Source organism: Panicum virgatum, chromosome 5N (assembly GCF_016808335.1).
Source record: "Panicum virgatum strain AP13 chromosome 5N, P.virgatum_v5, whole genome shotgun sequence".
In the NCBI taxonomy this organism is placed as follows: domain Eukaryota; kingdom Viridiplantae; phylum Streptophyta; class Magnoliopsida; order Poales; family Poaceae; genus Panicum; species Panicum virgatum.
Genome location: NC_053149.1, coordinates 34,048,804 through 34,055,162, shown reverse-complemented (window position 1 = coordinate 34,055,162; position 6,359 = coordinate 34,048,804).

The following is a 6,359-nucleotide window of genomic DNA, read 5'->3' as shown; positions in this document are numbered from 1 at the left end:
AGTGTACTGGGACGATTCGATGGTATTCTTCTGAACTGTGCATATTTCGGTGTCACGGATCCAATTTTGCCTTTCCAAAATCCCATAATTGCGAGTATATCTTAGTCGTCGTGGATTACATCTCCAAATGGGTAGAAGTTTTGCCATGCAAAGCTGCGGGAGCTAAGCACGCCCGAAAATTGTTCCATGAGATTATCTTTCCAAGGTTTGGCACATCGAGGATGGTAATCAGTGATGGAGGGTCACATTTCATTGATACTGCCTTCCGGAACTTTCTCAAGGAAGTCGGGACTGAGCATAACATCGCAACCCCCTACCATCCTTAGACCAGCGGTCAAGCAGAAACATCCAATAAGCGGATCAAGAATATTCTGCAAAAGATCGTTGATGAGATGGGAAGGGCATGGAGGCATAAGTTGCCAGACGCTCAATGGGCTTACCGTACAGCGTATAAACCTCCCATTGGTATGTCAGCCTACCAGATCGTCTAAGGGAAAACATGTCACCTACCCATAGAGCTGGAGCACCGTGCACACTGGGTTATCTAGAAATGGAACATGGATTTAAAACAAGTCAGAGAGCACAGAATGAGGCCAATCTTGGAACTAGAGCAGTGGAGAGACAAGGCTTATCATAATGCCTCGATAAATAAGGAAAGAACCAAACGGTGGCACGACAAGAGGCTTAAGCTGAAGGTCTTCAACGCAGGGAACAAGGTGTTGCTTTTCAACTCTAGGGTGAAGTTGTTCGGTCATGGAAAGCTTCGGAGAAAATGGTTGGGGCCATACCGCGTCGTTGGTGTCTCATCGCATGGAGCGATAATGATACAGGGAACACCTTTTCCAGGGAGGCTGCCAAGTAGTGTCGGATCTAGAATTTGGATTTAGGGGGGGCTCATCTTCCTCTTCTTCTTCCTTCCCCCTCTCTTTTTCTTCTTCTTCTTCTACCTTATTTTCCTCTCCCTCCTCTTGATTCATGGTTGAAAATTGTAAGGGGAGCTTTGGGGGGGGGGGGGGCTCCATTTATTGCATAGGATTAAAGAGGGCAGAAGCACACCCAGCACCCCCTGGCTCTGCCGCTGCTGCCAAGTGGGGTCGGCCAACCCTGTTGGCCGGCGGAACCTGGACAGCCTCCCGTCATGGTACATTTTGGGGTGGAGTGGCGCCTACTCATCCTCCTTCACGTGGATAAGGTTTCCATGTATATGGATATGTGGAGGAGCCCCTACTCCTCCTCCATCACTATATAAAGGGCCTACTCCTCACCTCTCATTCAACACATCACCAAGACCTCCAACTCTTCACTTGAAGATGTAGTGCTCCAAAACTGAGGTGAGGACCTGCCTAGGATAGTGCTTAGAGTAAGAGGAGAGTGAGGAATAGTTCGGGGAAGCGCCAGGCCTGTCGGCGGTCTTCTCCAGGCTTGTACCTCTGCGAATACTAGTTTTCTTCGGTATGAGTAAGCCTGATTCCAATATTGCATAGTAGTTTTGCTTGAGTGAGATCAGTTCTCTTACTCGTGGGTTCGTCGCTCTGTTTCTACAGAGTGCTGTAGTTTGCTACGGGATATCAGACGTAGTTAGACTACAGTAGTAACCAGTAGCGCAGACGTGGTGTCTGGGATAAGAGTTACCTTTGTTTGTCTTATATCCCATGGTTTGTAGAGGTAGGCCGCTGGTGGTGACAGCCAGGTCGGTCCTTCGTAATCCTCCACATTTGGATATAGCGTAGAGCTGTTGGCCGGAGTCACATGCCCATTTTAGGTGTAAGCCTGTGCCCGAAGCGAGTCTTACCCGAGAGATCGACCTTTAACTCTTCTCTAGTGCTACCACAAGAATCCTCTCCAGCCTTGCCACTTAATTTTGGTGTGTCCTTGGACCGACTAAGTTAGTAGTCATGTGCGCACACGTTCCCTGTGGAAATGATACCCTTGAATACTCATGGGTGAAAGCTACGATGGTATCCGTGCACTTGTGGATTTATTCGCATCATTAAAATACCCAACAGCCACCGCCACCTGAACTTCCCGCCAACTGCAGCTTTTGCCAATCGCGTAGCCAACGACAGAAAGTAAGGTGCTGGATAAACTAAACCCCCCTACTTGCATGCTTCCATAATGGTTATGGAACTTTCACCTGCCACTGGGGCTTCCCGGGTTTGGGTTCAGATGGTAGATTCTCCGCACGAGCACCTCCACGTTGTCATCCACATCAATGCCGCTGCCGTTCACCTCCCCGCTACCGCCGCTAATGCGGGCATGACACGTTTGGATATGACCATTGATTATAAGGTGTGCTCTTTCCTACTTTTGCATAGTGATTTTTGATATAATTCACTTGGTTCCACATGTACATGTCATTATTTGCTTGTAGGTACAAATATGTCTCAAAGTGCAAGTCCATCAAAGTTGAACTGTCAGTTCGTCTGCAGGTCAACACAGCTTCATTGGGAAAGTCATAACTCATTCATCCGGAGTGCGATTGAAGTCAACAAGAACTTGATGGAAATCTTGCTTGATAATATTTCAAATAGATCTTGTCCCACCTCAATATCACATCAGCAAGGTCTCCAAATCATCAGGATTAGCTATCATTGTTTCTGCTAGGAGCTACATCATCGTCATGGGCTTGTAATTCAGCCTCGAGATCCTAGCCCAAGTTGGAGCATGTCCCATGAAGATGGAGAACACACAAAGGAATCCCTTGGACTTCCTTTCCCTATCCACCTCCTTAGGAGGCCAGCAAGGGCGTCCAAGTCAAGTTGGAGGCGCAATCCATGTCAAGTTTGAGTCCATGTCGGACTCCAGGAGAAGTCTAAGGTAAAATGAATGCCCAGATGACATATAGACTCCGTTTTTTACGGTCCACATATGGATGGAAAGATAATTTCATAATATAATACACGGCTTTAGTTTCAGGTCAAAATTCCAACAGTGTCGACAGGAATCGTCAAAACAAGTTTGTGTTCAGAATCTATCAGGGTGCTGCGTCACCGTCTTTTGGGCTGTTTGGGCCTTGTAACATGTTGGGACTCCTTAGGAACATGAACAAGGATACTTGGATGCCCCTTAGACTATATAATCAGTAGCCGCTGCACACATTAGGATTTGGGTTCTGCTTAGATTATTCTGTCAAGAATAGTTTCGCTATCATCGGTTTGTGAGACCCCAACTTTGTGAGCTTATTAATCATTCATGTCCAATTTCAGTTGCATTCTTCCTTGTTCTTGCTTATATTCTTCGATTCATAGGTAAGGATTAGCCTTTGTGTTGAGGTCAACTGAACAACGCATGGTTCATGACAAAGAGATGTTGTGGCACTTAGATTGCGGACTTGGGTCTTGCTGATCGGAAGTCGGATCGCTTGTGTCGGGTTGTCGACAAATCAAAAGTTATCATCCTGATGGAAGATCGGGCACCCTCGTGTACCCATCAAGTGGTATCAGAGCCAAGTTTATATTTCACAGTATTAGTTTGCTAGGTTTCTCCTAGTGCTTTCGTTGATTTGTGGTGATGGTTTAGTGTTTTGTCGTATACCTTGAGTTTGTGCCGACTCTGTATCCAACAACTTCTCCATTTGGGTACTATGAGTTGGAGGATGCCATAATAAGTTGTTATATGATTGGTGAATTGCTAGTGAACCAGCTAGCAAATTTGGCAAAACAAAGCTTCTCTCTTTTTGTGTCATTATGGTTGCGGAGATTGCAGTTGGAACATGGTGATGATTATTGTACATTTGTACTTCTTGGTATGAGATGAAGGAGGCCCTACGATGATGATTTGCCCCTCTTCTGAGCTAGAGAAGAGTATATTATCAAGCAGTGGGAGTTCTTATATGGTTGCTTCTAAATTTTCTTGTGCTTCACAATTTGAGAAGAATGCTTCTACTAACCACCCAGCTATAATGGGGTTGCCTAGTGATCTTCCTGCAGTCACATCCATTGTTGGAGCAGATGTCCCAGTGAATGCTAGTGTTTCTGATTTTTCTTCTACACTTGAGCAACAAGTTTTTGAAGATTCTCATGATGGATCACATAATGAACCATTTACAGAATTTAATGATATGAATCAAGGGATGATTTATATTTGATGTCACATGAGGTGTGGGGTGATGGCACAATCGTTGATATGAAGGGGCAGCGTTCCAATATTTTTCAGTTAGAGTGCAAAATCTAAGACAAGGTATGCAAATTAATTATTGATGGGGGTAGCTTAACTAATGCTATTAGCTCAAATTTAGTACATGCCTTATCCTTATCTACATGGAGACTTCACATTCAACCATGCAAAGCCACAAGAAACTCACCTTTCTTCCTTGTATATGGGTCAGAAGTTATTCTCCTAGCGATCATCATGTGACAATCTGCGAGACTGGAGATGTACAAAGAAGGCGAGGCTAAAAGAGCAAGATAGCATGAACTTGATTTAGTCAAAGAAGCTAGATCCAATATAATGCTCTAGTTTAGTCAGCCCTCTATCTACAAGGAGTTTGCCGATATGACGATCGCAATGTTCAGGAGAGATCATTTAGTATCGGTGACCTGGTCCTACATCACATCCAAGATGAAACATGGCTCCAAGCTCAACTCACGATGGGAAGGGCCCTTTATTGTATCTAAAGTAACGAAACCGGGACCCTATCGACTACATTACCCCAACGGTCCGGAGGTTCTGAATTCTTGGAACATTGGGCACCTAAGACGGTTCTACCCTTAGTACAAACCATACAAAGGTATCCTCTCGTCGTAAAGATTATATTTCATTGATGAATGTGGCATCAGATAGCATCTCATTCAAATTCCTTCTTGTTCCCATGTAGGGCATGAAGAACCTAATGCCACCGGCACCCACAACACTATAGCATGTACCTTCTTCGGAGAGAATAGAGTTGTGAAATCACCCCTGCGCTTGCTGGATTCACCTCTAGGAGATGAAGACTTGCCTTGACACGGAGGTGATCTTGGTCTCTTTTTTAGTGACTGATCTTTTGGAATGACCTTTGTGTACTTGCTCAGTAACTGATTAAAGGTGAGCTTCTGCTTTGCAAAACTCCCTTTCATCATTGACTCATTAACCTCCCAAGTACCTTCTTCTAAGTGCTTAGGCTTGAAAGTTTTGGGTCGGCTTTGTGCCTAACCGATCTGACTGGTTGAAGCGACCAGTCTGACCGATCGTGGCTGAATTGCAGGCCGACTCGTCTCTTGGGAGAAACTTTCTTGCCCCCGGGTCATGAAGCTTTGACTGTGATTTTTAGTGACTCCTTTCCATCAGGAGTCTTCTCTAACGTCACTTCCCTGGCCAAAATCTTGTCATTGACATTCTTTAGCCTTGGCTCACCAATGATAACATTTTTTCCTTTTGCTCCTTCTGACATTATCCAGATCAATGTTATGAACAGGGAATGCCACCATGTCATCTTGCATCTCATGTAAAGCCAATCGTCTTTCATTAAAGGCCGATTGTATCAGTCGATGAAAAACATTGCAATCATTAGTTGCATGAGAAGAAGAATTTGTGGCGGAACCACCCGAAATAAAACTGACTTGAGTGCGCTAATCATCGTTGCTAGGCAACTCTGATCCAACTTGCACTACTATGGCAGTTCCTCGAGTAAAGTCTCGATTAAAGCCATGCTAACCAGGATCGAACAAGCAAAAACTTACACGAAGGTGAGCCCAGAGAGTACAACACAGAGCATCTCATACATCATAGAGTTTGCAGCGGAATTTAATTATTACAAACCAGTTCTGAATTTAAGACAAGTACTACAGAAGTTGTATACTATAGCAGTTGATCAGTGTAACATTATTCGGTGGAAGAATAAAACACGGTAGCTAGCGATAGTATGATGCCACGATGAAGCCCGTACGAGACATCACTCAGTAGGAGGGGTATCAGCATTAGCTGAGGGACCGTCACCCTCAATAGACCAACCCGGAGGTAAACTATACGGCCAAGTCAAACTAGCAATCATTTCCTCAAAGTCGTCACATAAAAGACAGTGCCACAAGCAAGGCTTACCCGTCAACGGATATAGTTAGTCCACTTAACTAGACATGCAAGGCTGGTAAGGCTCTAGGGTTTATTTTGCTGAAAAGCAACAAAGAGTATGTCCTTATATTCAAATTTTATCTTTAGATTCTATGTTGATTAACCAGTCTAGATGAGCATCTATTTCTAAACATGCATTGTAGTGAAAACATTAATCATACAACAATATTCATCATCATTATGTTCCACTTGTTACTCTATGTAGCAGAAATGTTAAGCAGTCCCAAACCGTAAGAAGCAGATGATTCAAATCGAGTTTCTTAACCTTGCAAGGCAAACCTGACACACGCATGGGGAACGAAGTCACTCAC